General features: G+C 40.3%; 1 pseudogene; it reads left to right on the top strand.

The window, feature by feature from the left end:
- Positions 1-12013: 12013 nt before the first annotated feature.
- LOC136314302 (large ribosomal subunit protein eL15-like) lies at positions 12014-12660 on the top strand (annotated as a pseudogene).
- The last annotated feature ends 4637 nt before the right edge of the window (positions 12661-17297 follow it).

Genomic DNA, 17297 nt, shown 5'->3' with positions numbered 1-17297 from the left:
GTGTGGTTGGGTCACCTGTTTTGTACACCTGTTATCTTCATGAGGACATTCTCTGGTGAGCCTATGAGGCAAGGAAGATGGCAGCCACAGATGTACAGCCTGAAGCAAAGGCAGCCCAGATAACCCACAGATTTGTGAGAATAAACAATTATTTTAAGAGACTGAACTTTTAGGGTGCTTTGTTACACAGCTATTGCTGACTGATACAATACTTTTCTAATCAATTTTCATGGTGTACTCAAAGAGCACTGGATAAAGAAACTAGAGTTCTTTAAATCATTGTTCTACCACTGCCATGGTTGTTTGATGCAAGTTACTCAGGTGTTTGAAGTTCAGTGTATCCTCATCAATGAAAAGTTTCACTGAGGCAGGAGCAAGAGTCATTGCTCTACTAAGTTTAGAATACCTCTGTGTGGGAATATGACCAATGCAGTACTAGAGTAAAAATTTTAAAATAATGAACTGGCATACATAAATCAAAAGGACATACTCTTTTGGTAGTAAGAAATTTGTATTTTCTTGCAGCAGGAAAACAGAGGTGTTTGAAAGATTTTACTAATGTGTACCTACCATTTTATCTCTTATTACTTTGGCAAGTCAGATCATTGAATGATATGATGAAGAAAATCACAAGACACATGAATGATATTTCTCTATGCCTTATTTCTTGAGTTATTTATGACTTATTTAATTTTATAAGAATCTAAATCAAAAGGGTTATCAATTCCCCAGTTATGGATAGAAGAACCCTCATCACTGTTATTTATTACCTTACTGCAGCCAATTCCACAACTCTGTTGTCAATCTGAATGCTAAAATGTTTCATTCAAACTAACAAATTAAGTTTATGGTTCATGTTTATTAGCTTAAAAGTTCAGAGGTGGAGAAACCTTTGAGCATTGTTAAACCTAGGTCCTCCTGAATCTGCTTCTCTGTAGTTCTCTTTGCTTTTCCCTCCCTGAGTAATGGGTTCATCTTCAGTCTGGCTTCCTCATGGTCACAAGATGGCCACTAGCAAGAACTCAGCATATGTACTTCTATGTTAATATCAGGGATGGGAAGAGCATAGTTTCCTACAACCTTTGACTAAGTCTTCATCCTCTTTTTACCTCTCCTAACTCAGTCACTCTGGCAGGATGTATGAGATTTTCTTAATTGCCTTAGACCAATTGGGATACATTCTGAAGCACAAGATGGGCCAATCCCAATCAAAGTCACATAGTTGCTGCACATAGGGACAGCATGGAATGAATGTTAAATACTTAACCTTCTATCCTCTACAAAGCCAAATACGTATGTTTTACTTCACTCTGTGAATTAGGTAAACAGATGTGTTATAAACATTCACTGAAATGGTTAAGTGAGCTATGCCTTCGAGAACATTTTGGAATCGAAGGGCTGCAAGAGTCCAAATTTGCTTGATTTCCTAGACTTTATAAGGTTGAACCTTGTCCCTAATACGACTCATTGGACTTGGAAATGCAGGAGGTCATGAAAAACATTGCTAACTTGTTCAACAAAGTGCAAGATAGAGTCTGTCACTGTTCTTTGGCAAATTGTTCTCAGGGCAAATAAACCATAGAATTTTGAAGACTTGAATAACAGTTTGTTGGATAGGCAGTCATCATTTCCAAAGAGATTTATGTATTTAACAAACATTTATAAGCATTTACTATTTTCCAGACACACTTCTAAGCACTTTACAAACATTAACTCACAGATTTCTGTTTTTGTAGCTACTTCACGTCTATTAAAACTCTAAATTTGAAAGGACCTAAAGATTGCTATGCCCACAAAGTAAATATGGTGTCTCTAAATTTTAGAGATAAGTATTTTGACTCTCAGAATTTACATAATTTTTTTCCTACGTGGGCAAATTTTTAGCAATGTTTAAGTGCACCTGACTCTGTGAAAGTACACACCTGTGATAACATCGCGGAGATGAATGAAAACAGTCGGTGTCAATGACATGACCCTTGAATTAGGACAGAGATGTGCCCAGGGAATACATGTCAAGTTTTTTAGAATAGTTTCATTTGCTAAATACTGATAGTCTCTAGAAATATATATCTTTTAATTTATAAATTCCATATATTCTTAAAAAATATATTAAGTTAGGTTGAACTGATCTTGTACTTTTTAATTCTAATTTAATTTTAATAAATTAAATTTAATTTTGATATCCAAGCTCTGAAGCATTGGACAAATTAAGTCTTAATTGGTTACCCACTATCAACCTGCCATCAACATTAAAATACATAGAGCATTATTTACCTATGTATTTATTAAATAATATTAATAACTGACTACAGGACTGACACTGAACCCAAAATTACCTCATTCACTACTTAATCTACCTATGTTTTCTCCCTTCTGGAGGTAATTGTATTTTGTCTTTGTGTTTATCTTTTCACTCTTTGAAAAAAATATGGTTCTGACACACACACACATATCCTTACATATTTAAACATTGTTTTTAAACTTAAAAACAAAAGGAATTATATGTATGAAGTATTCCAGGACTAAATATTATGGCTGTGGAATTAAAACTATTTAAACTCTATTAATGTGGGTAAACTTGAATTACATAAAAGCTGAATAAATGTGTTTCTGTGAAAGGTAAACTCAAAGGGAGACAGGGATGCATTGACAGCATAAATGTTTGCCTAATTCACAGGCTGTCTTGGGCTGCTGACCCCTTTGGGGTTTTATTATAACAATCAGTATCACCATTGTCATCATCATCAGCAGCAGCAGCAGCAGCAGCATTGTTATCACATCATAGAAGCTCATGTTTATGACTACCAACTCAATTTCAAGCTCTTTGGTCAGATGACTTACTTGCATTTTTATTTGATTCTTTCATCTTATCAGGAAAGAATTATATTCATTCCTGTTTTGTAGTTAGGAAAAAAATGACTCGACCACAGTAAATGCATTTCCCAAAGCCATACAGTTAGCAAGTGAGAATCCAGAATTCAAACCTAGGCAGTCTGAAGAGGGTGTTGTGCTCAATAATTATAGAGACACAGACAGCAGACTACAGAACCCACTTTGAAGCTCCTTTTGGTTGTTACCCAGGAATGAATGAGTGTGACTTGCTGAAGAAACTATCCAAGTAAAGATCCATCTGTCAGTTGGCTTGGAAAAGGCATCATAGCAGAGAAAGCCCTATGATGACTCCCAAATCACTCATCAACCTTAAGACTTGACCCTTTGAAAGGTAGTCCCATTATTCCTAAAATTGTTTTGAAGATAACTGTCCTGGTCACTTTTAGTGGGCAGTTATTGGAATCAATTTATATTATGTCTGTGAAAGCATGTAATGAAATAGAAAGCTCTCTACAAATATTAAAAGGAAAGGGGCTTGGAGCATAAAATATTTATGTTGAGAGAACTGAGATCTTTATTTAAGATAAAAGAAGATATTTTGTGACCTTTCCCATATAGTTTCTATTCTATTCATTCTAGTTTTCAATCACTTACCTTATAATTCTTGCCTTTTATTATGACCAATGAATAAGTAAGGAATTCTTTTTTTGAGGGAGGGGTTAGATCTGAGAATACTAACAAAGGGAGAAATGCAGTCCTTCAATGAGATCATTGATTCGGGTCAGAATGTCGCATGAAAGGCTGTGTAAAGTCATCTCCAGTCAGCATGTTCCGTGATTTTTAGCAAAAGGTAGACACCTGAAATTCAGAGTGCATTTTTAGACCCTCAAATGTCTATGGAGGTTTCCAGCTGTCTTCACATCATATCATGTGGTGGCTGGAATTTCAAATGCATTTCTGGAACCTCCTACCTTACAAACCCTGAGCAGCCTCTTCTTGGCAGCACACCAGTGTAATTTGTATATGCTGTGCTCCCGGTGCCTGGGGAGTGAAGGATGAAATATTCATGCTGGCGACCATTCATTTTCTCTTCACCGGGAGCCTGTGTGATCACCCTCCTGAAAAGGAATTATGGAATTTGCCTGCTGCTAAATATGCCTGTGTTTTTGTGAAAATAAAGTTAAAAAAAAAAACCCAGATTTTACAAAACCAGTTTTCTAATTTAACTCGGATGCTTTGAGTGGATCGTATATAAAGTTATGAGAGCCTTTCCTGTGGCCCTTCTTTGTTGTTTCCAATCCTCCTCCCTCCCCCCCCCCAAACTGAGGACAAGGTGGACTTTCTGTTTCTCGAGCCTTGCTGTGATTGGAGATGTGCTCTTGTCTATTCGATTCATAAGTTTGCCAACTCAAGCACAATGCAGATGTTTTCTGTCTCACTTTCTAACATCATAAGTGACAACGTCCCAAGTTTGACACCATGTTGGATGTCATTGAGTGATAACCACTTAGAACTTATGGATTACCCAGGAGGTAGCTTTCATTTCAAATGGCAAAACCAAGGTCACGAAAGTCAACAGTCCATTGTAAGTAAATAAATTTGTCACTCACATTGAAAAACAGCCTGTTTTGTCTTCAGTGCTATAAGGGCCTTTGCGGTCAGTCTCAAGGGAGACCCGTTAGTCCATGTTCTGCTGTCTGCAAGTCCTTTGTGGCTGAAGGCCATTGCTCTTGAAATCTCATCTGCCACCTCAGACAGGCTTTCAAGGAAAGCACAGCTAGAGCTGTGCTGTGTGCTGGCTGGGAGGCCACATATCAGTTTGGGTTTTGGAGATAAGGGTCCAGATGATCCTAGGAAACAAGGTGGAGGTAGAGGGCAAGGTGAGAGAAGGGCGAGCAAACTACAGCCTCAACAGTAAATAACAGGTGTGCTACCGACATGGGCGCCTCTGTGGTGCATGGGGTCAATCCTACGGTAGGGACCTACCTCTAAAGAACAAGATGCTGGGTCAGGCCAAGCATCCACTGAACCTTCTCCCCCACTCCTTAATGTTGGCTCCCAAGAGTGTGTACTCCCCAACCCTCCAGCTTCCTGTTATTATGGGCTGATACAGTTTCTGAACTTTGGAGGAAGCTCTGAGACATAAAAAGAGAGAGAAGCTAAAGGCCCTAGTTGATGTGTAGCTCGGTCATGTGGATGGATCCCTCTAGTACGGCTTCCCAGAAATAAGAGGTGGGCTGAGTGGATGGGATGACAGCCCCCAAAGCTTCTGCCCCAGAGGCTCTTCAGTTTTCCCAAAGAGGAAAGGTCAGTGAGGGTAGAGGAGGAATTAAGTAGGGAAAGAAGAAAGAGACACTCCCCAAGAGGCTAGAGGAAGGCTGGCCAGGAGCAGAGTACATCCGCTGGAGAGGCAAGGCTTGGTCCTGCTCATCTGTAATATCAGACCTACCCACGTGGGGGTTCAGCACTCCCTACTACGCACGTCTCTTTTTCTTCCTCTATGCCTTTGCCGTGTTGTTCTGTTAGCTTGGTAATTCCTCCTGCCAATTATTTTTTCATACAAATCCTGTTTGACCTTTAAAACACAACGCCCCAGGTCCTCTCTTGATATTTCTTCAAATGGCGCACTGTGTAATCAGAATAAATTCCTTCACTTTTATGTTCTCACACACTGTATTTACTCTGTATTTTTATTCATCTGTTCAACAATTCTGTATTGAAGACATATTACCTATGAGGCACAACACATAAACATTCTTGTGTCATATACTAAGCCTTTTGAACCAAGCCATGATCCCTAGACCAGCATCAATTGACATTCTCTGGAAACTTGTTAAAAATACCATTTCTAGGTCTTATCCCAGACCAACCAATCAGAAACTCTGGGAGTGAAGCCCAGCATTCTGTGTTTTAACAAACCCTCTGGGTGAGTCTGAGCCACACAGTACTTTGATAATCATAATATCCCTAGTGTCTGGCCATCGTTAGTGATCGATATGTTTTTGTTGAATTGGATTAAATTTAATACATTAGCAGGAGAGTACCGGTCTAAACATTTTGGCTCTTAAGAGTAATGAATTCTTTTAAAGTGCAAAGTTTCAAATGAAAAAGGATCCTTCTGTGTACCAAAAGAATGTCACATTCACTCATGAGACCGTTGGCAACTTGGGCTCTTCTTTGTTAATATGCTACAGAAACACATAAACAGAACACAGCAATGCTGGTCAGACAAGATCTAGCTGCTCCTCCCTGCCCCTCGCCCCACCCAGAGGTCCCTAGGACCATGTGTCTATCTAACATGAAGGACAAGGTCTACATGGGTCAGTGCTGCCATTGAGCTCTCTGGGCCCTGCCAATCATTAGGAGGGCATATGGATTTTATAGCGTGACAAGAGTGTGCCCTCTGGAGAGGGTGAAGCCCTCGGGGGAGTGATACTTAAATATCAAGTCTAAGTCATTCTTTGGTTGGGGGTCAAGCTCTTTGGGCAATTGCATTAAAATAGGTGGGTGACGATTCCAAAGCTTGTCAGAGCGCCTGGTGAGGCCCAGTTTGTACCTGGGCTCCTTAAAACTGAGGGCTGCGCTGCATGGTGCTTCTTTCTGTCTGTGCTTCCTCCTACCCTTCTAGCTTCTCTCTCCCTTTGTCTCTGGGGCTGAGAAAATACACATCCTTCCACACCCTTGCCAAGTGTTTCACAGATGCTTTACAAATCAGAAGTAACTGGAGACATTTCTGGTAACCTGTGTAGCCTGCTGGGGCAAAGGGCAGGGCAGGAAGGCAGGGGCAGGCAGGGAGGTGCTTTTGCTGCATGGAACAGTCTCGGGTTCTGCATTTGCAACTAAGCTGGAGACACAATGTTGCATTTGGGAAAATGTGCAGGAGCGCCATGGGAGGAGTGTCCTGTGGCTAAGAATGTCCCTTTCAGTCACGATTCTTGGCACCTGCCCTCAGGATGGAATCCTAGCAGTCTGGAATCATTTGTAGAGGCCAGTTTCCATTCTCTGACTCCTGAGGGGGTTTTCCATCAAATGGCAGAAGCAGCTTCCCAATAGATGCAGGTGGTTCACTCTCCCCTTTTCAAAGAAATGGCTGGGGGTAGGGTGGCAGGGGAGTGAATAGATACAATCATTCAGAGGCAAACCTTGTTTTGCCTGCCATCTCCCATAAAAACACTTCAGCATTCTTCTTAAATACGCCCCTCTGGGCTCCCTTGCCCTGTTCATTTAATGGGTCCATGTGCTATGTATTCAGATTTGTGGTTTTTATAATAAGATAAATTAATATTTACTAATACATGTACCAAAATGCAGAACTCTTTAAGGCAGTTTAGTAAGAATCAAGTCCTGCTAAGTCAATGATTTTCAAACTTCAGTGTGCAGAAAATAATTTAACTTGTGAAAGCCATTAAAACTGTAAGTGACGCCTGACCAGGTGGTGATGCAGTGGATAGAGCGTCAGACTGGGATGCCGAGGACACAGGTTCAAGACCCCAAGGTCTCCAGCTTGAGCGTGGGTTCATCTGGTTTGAGCGAAAGCTCATCAGCTTGAGCCCAAGGTCGCTGGCTCGAGCAAGGGGTTACTCGGTCTACTGAAGGCCCACGGTCAAGGCACATATGAGAAAGCAATCAATGAACAACTAAGATGTCGCAATGCTCAATGAAAAACTAATGATTGAAGCTTCTCATCTCTCCGTTCCTGTCTGTCTGTCCCTGTCTATCCCTCTCTCTGACTCTGTCTCTGTAAAAAAAACACCCATAACAACAACAACAAAAAACCCATAAGTGACAAGGCTCTACTTCAACCAGTTGAAATTAAGTTTTGACAGAAGATGGTAGGGTTGGAGAGAAGCTTAAAGTGTTGGCAGCCTCAACTTTAATCCACATGATGGATCTTATTGCAGTCTTTGTATCAGACTGTGGCAAACACTGTATTAAGTGATTATCATTTCAATAGTGGTCTTCTGTATCCAAGAGGAAGACTCTATTTAGCATATTCAAACATTGCATCAAAGAGTAGAAGAATATAATGAAATTGTCCAATTATACTTTTGTTTATCTGAAAATATTTAGTTATAGAGACAAGCTACATGCTCCCTAGGAAAATGATCTGGTTACCAGTCTTGCTCTGACATTTACTTGTTTTGTATCCTTGGACAAGTTGCTTAATCATTTTGATATTCTTACCCGTTGCAACCAATCTTCCCCCACGCACTGCAGATTTTTACACCCAGAGCCTCTTTTCTATATGTCAATGCCTCTTTAGGTCCATCACCACTACTGTAGAGAAAGCTACCATCACCACTCACTTAGAACACAGCAATAGTCCGTGATCCAGGCTTGTTGCATTAACTCTGGGCTTTCTCTTTTAAAGCTACTTCATTCTTCAAGGCATTCTGATTATCACCCTTAACCTGGAAATCAGGACCAAAAACTATAACCCAGCCTATGAAACCTTGCATACTTTCTACCACATAACTTGTCTTCGTCTTGCCTGGGTAACTCCTGCTCATCTGATGGATGTCAGTCAGCACAAGTTACCTTTTTCAGGAAAGTGCTTCCTGCTTCTCTTCTGATCTTGATCAGACCTCTTTCTTACACGCTCTGATGGAACTGTATTCCATTTGTTTCCCTGTGTCTGTCTCAGTTTATATGTCCTTTAATGTCATTAAATATCAGTCTTCCCTACTAAGCACTAATCTCCAGGAAATCAGGGACCGTGTCTATTTCTTGTTTACTATTATTTCTCCAGCACCAAGTACATAAGAGGTCCACAGTAAACACTTATTGAATGACTGTATGAAGGCTTGCCTGTAAGCCACTTGTGCATTAGGACAGGGACCTAATTTTTCTTCTGGTCTCCTTGTCACTGACAATTCTGTGGTTATACTGTGGGCTAAGAATATAGTGGGCAGACATAATCTCCTGTCTTGCTGCCCTTTCTTTGTTACATGGGAATTTAGGGGCATTTATTAAGAAAATTACTTGATGAAGTGAATAGCACTATGATGAGAGGAAGAAAGGAAGGATGGTAAAAATAGTCACTCTTTAAAAATTCAGAGTGTCCAGTCCCTGACACTTGGGAGGAGCGTTCAGAGAAAGTACGCTTTACTGTAATCAGCAGAGACCCAAATAAGATGGGAGGCTTTATAGTCTCCAAGGCATGAAATGCACAACAACCTGTGTTTTTAATTTCTCTTTGCTTTTGTTTTGAGGGAAACCAGCATTCTAACTAGTGTCAATTTTTACTTTCTCTGGGCCCTGTGGCAGGGAATACAAAATCAGTTCATATTCACTGAGCACATACTATTTTTAAGACACCGCGCTAGCTAGCTACGTTCTTTTGATGAAAAATGGCCCCTGGTTATGCTGTAGAGAGCTATTTTGGCAAACCCAAAGGTTACACTCCCTGCACGCACATTTTATATAAGTGAGAGAACTGAGAGGCTCCGAGGACTTAAATAATTTCCCCAAGATCATCTAGTTAGCTCAGTAGGCCTGGCTTTAGGCCCTGCTTTGTGCTTTCTTTCCTGTAAGGGATTGGGGGTATTTTTAAGGTTGAAAATCCATGAGGTATCTTAGAAAGAGGACAGAAGAAAACCGATACATCTTTAAGGTTTAATAAATACAAGCACTGGCACGCGCACACACATGCGCACGCACACATTTACTCAGTGCTTCTGAGGTGAATTATTGTTCTCTTTACATAGAGAGCCGGTGTAACTATGTGAACCACACTTGCAGCACAGAGTTGATTTGAAATGTGTCAGTTTCTAGAGCCCCGTGTCTGCTCACCATACTGTTTGGTTCTTCTTCACCATCCGAGAAAAGAGAGAGGAGGAGGAGGAGTGCTTATTCAATTGAAATTGTAGAAAAAATAGGTTATTACTCGTCAACATCTGCCCCGCTGTGTGTCACTACCATGTTTCCAGGAGGGAACGAATGAGCTGTTTAGTATCGAGAAGAGTTTACTTTCGTGTCAAAGTTTGACATTGCCAGCCAAGGTCTATATACTCCTTCAAAAGAACTGCAAAGATATTAAATTATCATGGATGACACCCTGTTTCTGGAATCAAATAATTTGTTCCGGACCTATTATTTGCAAGCTGTGAAGTCTGACACGGAGGGGATCAGCATGAAAGCTATTTGTAAATTGCGCAGACTGATTTAAATTTAAAATATTTATTATCATGATTGCTCACCAGGCGGCCACCATTTTGTCTTGGTTCCATTGCGCCGGATGCTACTGATTGGTCTCTTACAGGATCAGTGCTAAAATAGAAATTATTTGAGCTTAAAGGGAGTTTTAAGTGTTGTTGTAGAAAATCAGGGATGGAAGGGATGATAGCAGTTATAGAGTTCAGAGGCTTAATTTTGTAGAAGCTGAAATTAAAGCCCAGAAAAACGAAGTGTCTTTCCAGAGTTCATTTCCCTGATATAAATTATCTTTGATTTCTAGCAGAGAGGGGATTCCGTTGTTAAGCTTGTCCAAGTTATTTTACATCAAACAAACTAAGGAAAGGCAAACAGAACACACTAGACGTGTCTTTATTCTTGGACCTCGCCATTTGGAATTGGAAATTTAGCCATGAATACCTCTTGGTCTAGCTTAATTGCCTTTTGTTTTTGGCTTCATATTGTCTCCAGAGTCTAGAGACTCGTTATAGCATCCCATGAAGCCGAAGTCAGGTTGAATAATTTGCTTTCTACAAAATAATTGGTTTCTAGTTTCCAGTCGAAATAGGTTTATTCTTTGACTTGAGATTATTTGGAAGCCTAGTATTTGAAACTCGGTATTATGTGATATTACACCTTGCATAAAAATAAGATATGAAACATTACCTAAATGTCAAAAATGATAAAAAATGGGCCCTTGGTCTAAAGATAGCTTATTTCAATAACCATGTGTCTGCACTTCTTCTCCTACTTCCCCTTCCCCTTCCTCCTCTTCTTCCTCCTTTTCCCCCTTCCTCCTCCTCCTCCTCCTCCTCCTCCTCCTCCTCCTCCTCCTCCTCCGCTTCTTCTTCTTCTTCTTCTTCTTCTTCTTCTTCTTCTTCTTCTTCTTCTTCTTTTCTTCTTTTTGAGAAGAGTGGAAATAGACAGACAGACTCCCGCATGCACCCTCACTAGAATCCACCCGGCAACCCTGTTTGGGGCTGATGCTCTAAACAACCGAGCTATCCTTAGTGCCTGAGACTGATGCTCAGAACAATTGAGCCACTGGCTGCTGGAGGGAAGAGGGAGAAAAGAGGACAAAGAAAGGGGAAAGAAGCAGATGATCACTTCGCTAGTGTGCCCTGACCAGGAATCAAACCTGAAATGTCCGTATACCGGGCCAACGCTCTACCACTGAGCCCACTGGCCAGGGCCAGCACTTCTAGTTGAAGCTAAAATAAACACAGGGTAACTTCATTTTGACCCTGATTGCTTACTTTTCCCTCAGCTCATCTTTCTTATAATTTATGAGAATCAAGATGACATCAACTTTTCCTGTAATATTGACTTGTGTTAATGAAAGTACTTCTTTCCCCAGATTAATTAGGAAAACTCTTTTTATTAAGTCATTTTTTATTTTTTAATTACACTTTACATACAATATATTAGTTTCAGGTGTACACTGGAGTGATTAGACATTCTATAACTTACTAAGTGACCATCCCCATAAATTTCATACCCATCTGATGCCATACATAGTTATTAGAATATTATTGACTATACTTCCTATGCTGTATTTTACATCCCCATGACAACTCTGTAACAACCAATACGTACTTCTTAATCCTTTCACTTTTTACCCATCCCTATACCCCCTCCCATTTGGCAACCATCAAAGCGTTCTCTGTATCTCTGAGTCTGTATCTGTTCTGCTTGTAACTCTTTAGGAAAAGAAGAAATAGTTCCAAACAAATTAGTTCAAAATACTCAGAATGAGAAAGGAATTACTAGTATAATACTAGTGCCTTTGAGTACCAATGAACGTTTTCTTCAGGCTTTGGTGATGTCATTAAGTGATTAAGTGACCTTCCCCCCCCCCTCCCAGTTGTACACAGAATAAAGTAATGCAAATTTAAGTGAGAAAAAGAAACTTCTTAAAAGTTTATGACTTAAGTGTCAGTGCCTTTAAAAACCCCATCAGAAGGAGAAAGACTCTTCCTTTCCATCTGGCCACAGCTATCTAGTAAGCTAGGATGGGCGCTTATAAGTACATCCGGGAGCTATGGAGGAAGAAGCAGTCCGATGTGATGCGCTTCCTTCTCAAGGTGCGCTGCTGGCAGTACTGCCTGCTCTCCGCGCTGCACAGGGCCCCCCGCCCCACCCGGCCCGATAAAGCGCGCAGGCTGGGCTACAAGGCTAAGCAAGGTTAGGTCACATATTGGATTCACGTGCGCTGTGGTGGCCACAAATGCCCAGTTCCTACAGGTACAATTTATAGCAAGCCTACCCATCATGATGTTAGCCAGATAAAGTTTGCTGGAAGCCTTTAGTCTGTTGCCAAGGAGTGAGCTGGACGCCACTGTGGGGCTCTGAGAGTCCTGAGTTCTTACTGGGTTGGTGAAGATTCCACATACAAATTCTTTGAGGTTATCCTCATTGATCCATTCCATAAGGCTATCAGAAGGAATCCTGACACCCAGTGGATCACCAAACCTGTCCACAAGCACAGGGAGATGCAAGGGCTGACATCTGCAGGCCGCAAGAGCCGTAGCCTTGGGAAGGGCCACAAGTTCCACCAGACTATTGGTGGCTCTCGCTGTGCAGCCTGGAGAAGGCGCAATTCTCTCCAGCTCCACCGCTACCGCTAATGAGTCACGTTTGTAAAAATCTTGCCTAATAAACAATTTAGGACAGGAAAAAAACCTCCAGAGAGATAAGACTTGAGAGGCATAATGGCTTTGACAAGAATTGAGATATTTTTCTAAAGAAAACAACGGAAAGAGTTACGACTAGATAGTCTGGCCTTTTCAATGGGCAAGCAGTGTTCTTTAAATTTATCAAAACCACCCTTTCTATGCTTCTGGAAGGACAGACTTTTACATATAAAACCAAACAAGAGCTGATGCAATTATCTGGGAATTTCAGATTAAAAAAAAAAATCCTATTCCCTTCTACCAAAACACCCAAGAAAATAAACAGAAACAACCAAAAATGGAAACCCAGCAGAAATATAATCCAAGGCTATATTATTGATTTTTATTGGTACTTTTCTTCTATTGTCATAGGAGACAAATAACTTTCTCATTTATAGAATCTTGGGGAATTTTATTGACTTCTTAATGCTTCACCACCAAGTCTATGAATAGTGCAGATTTCAAACTCCTTTCTAAGAAGTAAACTTTCCATAAGGTTTTATAGCATTGATGTTGTCATATGTTCCCCCATGTCTTCCAGATCCCACAACCCCACTACCTTCTACCCCATGATCTTTAATAACAAGAGCAGTAGAAAAGGCTTTGACTTTGTTTTTTTTCTTTATTTTGTTTTGTGGTTTTTATTTTTTGAGGGGGAAATATGATTCTTAACTTTAATACTCTGAAGTCATAATTTCTCATCAGTCCAGACTCCCAACTATTTTAAAACATAATACTCTAAAGATTGCAAATTAAGTAGATTAAATAAGCACATAATGGAATTATGCATTCCAATAAGAGGAGTATAAGAAAAGGCGTGAGATGAATAATGAGACAGAAATGTTCCAAAACAGTTTGTCAAGGGCAGTGGAGATCTGCCATCTACGTTTCAGACCATTTGGCAAGGCAGGTTTCTGCTTGGGATCTAGAGAATGGGGTTGAGGAGACCAATTTGAAAACACTTGCTTTTTAGTCCCATTATCTGTTCCTGTATAGGTAACACCAAATCTAAGATAGTAGTTGATATGAGGGATGTTGATTACATCACTTTAGCCATTATTTTTTTTCTAGCCTAACATATCCTACGGTCTTTCTCTCTCTTCCTCTTTCTCTTTTGCAAGGAGTCACACAGATTGGGAAATGACAATATTTTGATCTTCTTAATTCTCCCAACAACTGTTTGCTTTTGTAAATGGCTCCATGTTTAAAGCTACACAGAGTTTCAGTGACTTATCATATGATCAGACTCTGAGTACACTTTTTGTTTAAGCTGCTAAAGTTGCCTGGATAACTGCTGCGCTGGCTCAGAGGCTTGTCCTTAAGAGGCCATGACCAGTGGGCATGGGATCAATTATAACATTTCTATAAAGGATTCTCAGCCTACTCTGTACCCAGCACTGGTTCTAAATATACAAAACATGCAAATTGAAGTGATTAAGAAACACTTAGAAGCTGATTTGCTGGCCACTAATATGAACAAAAATGAATCAAGTGACACTTAGCCAAAAAAAACCCCACTAATTCCAAAGCAGAGGAAAGATGAAAAAAGTTATGGGGAGCCACATCTATTCTATGAGCAGAGTAATTACTTAATCATCCTTCAGCTGCATTTCTTCTTGAGATCAGCAAATACGGCCTCAGTGAGAGAAAGGAAAATTATGCTCGGAGCACATACATCTTAACGTGGCTTTCAGCAAACGCACATTCACGTAGCAGCAGATTTTCATTCTGACGATGTGGTGATAGAGGTGTGCGATTGATCTACTTGGGTTTTTAATAGACAGGTTAATTTGGATCCCTTTGTTTCTCTATCCACAAAGTCATGTTTATTCAGGTCTATTCTTCACCCAACATGAAGCTAAGCATATGGGAAAAACAATTAGTTAAGACCCCATCTTCAAAATGTTTCTTGATAAAGATAACAGTAGAAAATTAATGACAACTGCAATTATCGATCCCCTCTTCTTTTCCAGGCACCGTGCTATTATGGCTTAAACACAGGACCTTGTTTAATTCTCACCACAAGTCTATCATGTACCTATTACTATCTCCACTTACATGGAAGAAACAGATTCATTCAGAAGGCTAAATGACTTGCCTAAAATCTGATTTTGTGCGTCAGATCTCTTTGGCCCCAAATGTTATCCTTTTTACAGAATTTCAAGCTTCTTTTCTTAATTTATTCTACAGTTGGGAGGTGAGATGAGACATATGACCGCATGGAAGCAGGCTTTGCAAGCCAATGAGTAAAGATGTGGTTCCATTAACATTAATATCTAACTCTCTGTGGTTCTGAGCCCCATGTGTTTGGCTACAGTGTTTTTATATCTATCCGTAGGAATCACCAGGGACACTACTTCCATTTGTTGACAAACAGCCCCTCTTTGTTGGGACTAGCTGATAAAAAGGTCTAGTGCTCCCTGCCTATACAGTTCCTTAGCTCAGAGGACAGACTTTTTAAAAAAATCATCTTAGCCATCAATCCCCTCTAGGCGCTGGGAAACTGGAAGTCTCTTTCATCCCGTATTGATGAAATTGCTATACTGGACCTTTGGTTAATGACATGCATATACAGGTATTGAGGGGAGTATACTGGTGTCTTCAACTTACTCTAAAATACATCAATCGAAGATGTGTTAATAGATGGATAGATGGATCAATTTGGATAAAAGTAAGTATAGTAAAATATTAAGTGCATACTTTAAAGAGTGAGTATTTAAGTGTTTAATAAAAAAAATTCTTCCAGCTTTTTTTTATATTTGAAAATTTTCAAAATAAAATATGGGGGGAAAATTGCAGTATTTTTACTGCACTTTAAAGCTTGATAGTCAAGTTTAGAGTAAAGTTGCCTATGATAAAAGCAACAACATTACTTTTCAATTTGTGGCATTTTCAGTTAGAGTGAAGAGGTGCCTCACTGCAAATCGGCTTTTCTTGTGAAGTATCATCGCAATAAATCTGTTGTTTCCCAGATGCAGCCCTTCTCACCTAGAAAACACACCTGCCACCGTGGTTGGGGTGAGTTTAGCTAGCAGGTGTCTCTCTACCATGAGTCCACATGCCTCCTGGATTCTGAATGTCTGTTCATGAGTCTTTGTCATTGTACCAGATATTTTAGAACAGATTTTATTATAGAGTCTTTTTTTTTTTTTTTTTTTTTACAGAGACAGAGAGAGAGTCAGAGAGAGGGATAGACAAGGACAGACAGACAGGAACGGAGAGATGAGCAGCATCAATCATTAGTTTTTCGTTGCACGTTGCAACACCTTAATTGTTCATTGATTGCTTTCTCATATGTGCCTTGACCGCGAGCCTTCAGCAGACCAAGTAACCCCTTGCTCGAGCCAGCGACCTTGGGCTCAAGCTGGTGAGCTTTTGCTCAAACCAGATGAGCCCTCGCTCAAGCTGGCAACCTTGGGATCTTGAACCTGGGCCTTCTGCATCCCAGTCCAACGCTCTATCCACTGCGCCAGCACCTGGTCAGGCTTATCATAGAGTCTTACTGTCCCTTTCTGTAATCTGCCTTCCATTGTGACCACGTCAGGCTATCAGATGTTTGACTATGTCTGAATCCTATCAGTGAGTGTCATTCTAGTCTTCGGTAGATGGCTCAGACACCTTGTAAATCAGTGGAGGTAGATGGTTAATAAGGGGAGGGGTGAGCACTTTTTAGAGAGTCTGTGTCCCAGATCTTTCCCAGATAAAATAGCCAGTTACAGCAATAGAAAGATGGGCGAGTGACTTGAACAGGCAGTTAACAAAAGGTGACATTCAAATTGCGAATAAGCATAAAAAACACAATCGTATTAGGCACTGGAGGCATTAAAATTAAAATCACATTGTGAAGCTACTACACACCCACAATGACATTTAAACATTAAAAAAATATTTACAATATCTCGGCAAGGTGGTAGGACAAGTAAAACTTTCATAATCTGGTCGTGGGAATGTAAATTGGCACAACTAATTTGGAAAACTGTTTGGGATGTTTGCTATACCAACCCCCGTGTGGGGCAAGTTACTGGTCCTGCTGGGTTTCTGTTTCTTATTTAGAAACGGGAATAATAAAAGGTCCATCCTAGACATGCAATAAAAATTAAACAAAATCGAGTGGGCAAAAAACAAGAGGAAAGTTAGGTCACGCAGACCTAGGTACATGTAGGAAGTAAAGACTATGAAGGCAGCTATGACTAGGAACTTTTTTTTTAAACGAGAGGAGGGGAGATAGAGAGACAGACTCCTGTATGCTCCCTGACCAGGATCCATCTGGCAACCTCTGTCTGGAGCCGGTGCCTGAATCAACCAAGCTATCCTCAGCACCTGAGTCCTACACTTAGACAAACCAAGCGACTGAGAGAGAGAAGGTGGAGAGGGAGGGAAGAGAAGCAGATGATCCTTTCTCCTATGTCCTGAACGGGATAGAACCTGGTACTTCTGCAAGCTGGGCCAGTCAGTGTTCTATCTAATGAGCCAACCAGCCAGGGCCAAACATTGTTAAGATATTATTATTGTATGGCAACTTTTGCCAGTGTTATATTTTTTGAGAAATGTTAAAGTTTCTAAGAAAAGTTGGACTGATACATTTTACAAAGTGTTTTAATAGTCTTTTGGGAAGGAAAT

The sequence above is a fragment of the Saccopteryx bilineata genome, chromosome 10 (assembly GCF_036850765.1).
Source record: "Saccopteryx bilineata isolate mSacBil1 chromosome 10, mSacBil1_pri_phased_curated, whole genome shotgun sequence".
NCBI lineage: Eukaryota > Metazoa > Chordata > Mammalia > Chiroptera > Emballonuridae > Saccopteryx > Saccopteryx bilineata.
The sequence above is the reverse complement of the archived record's forward strand: the minus strand, read 5'-3'. Positions and strand labels throughout refer to the sequence as shown.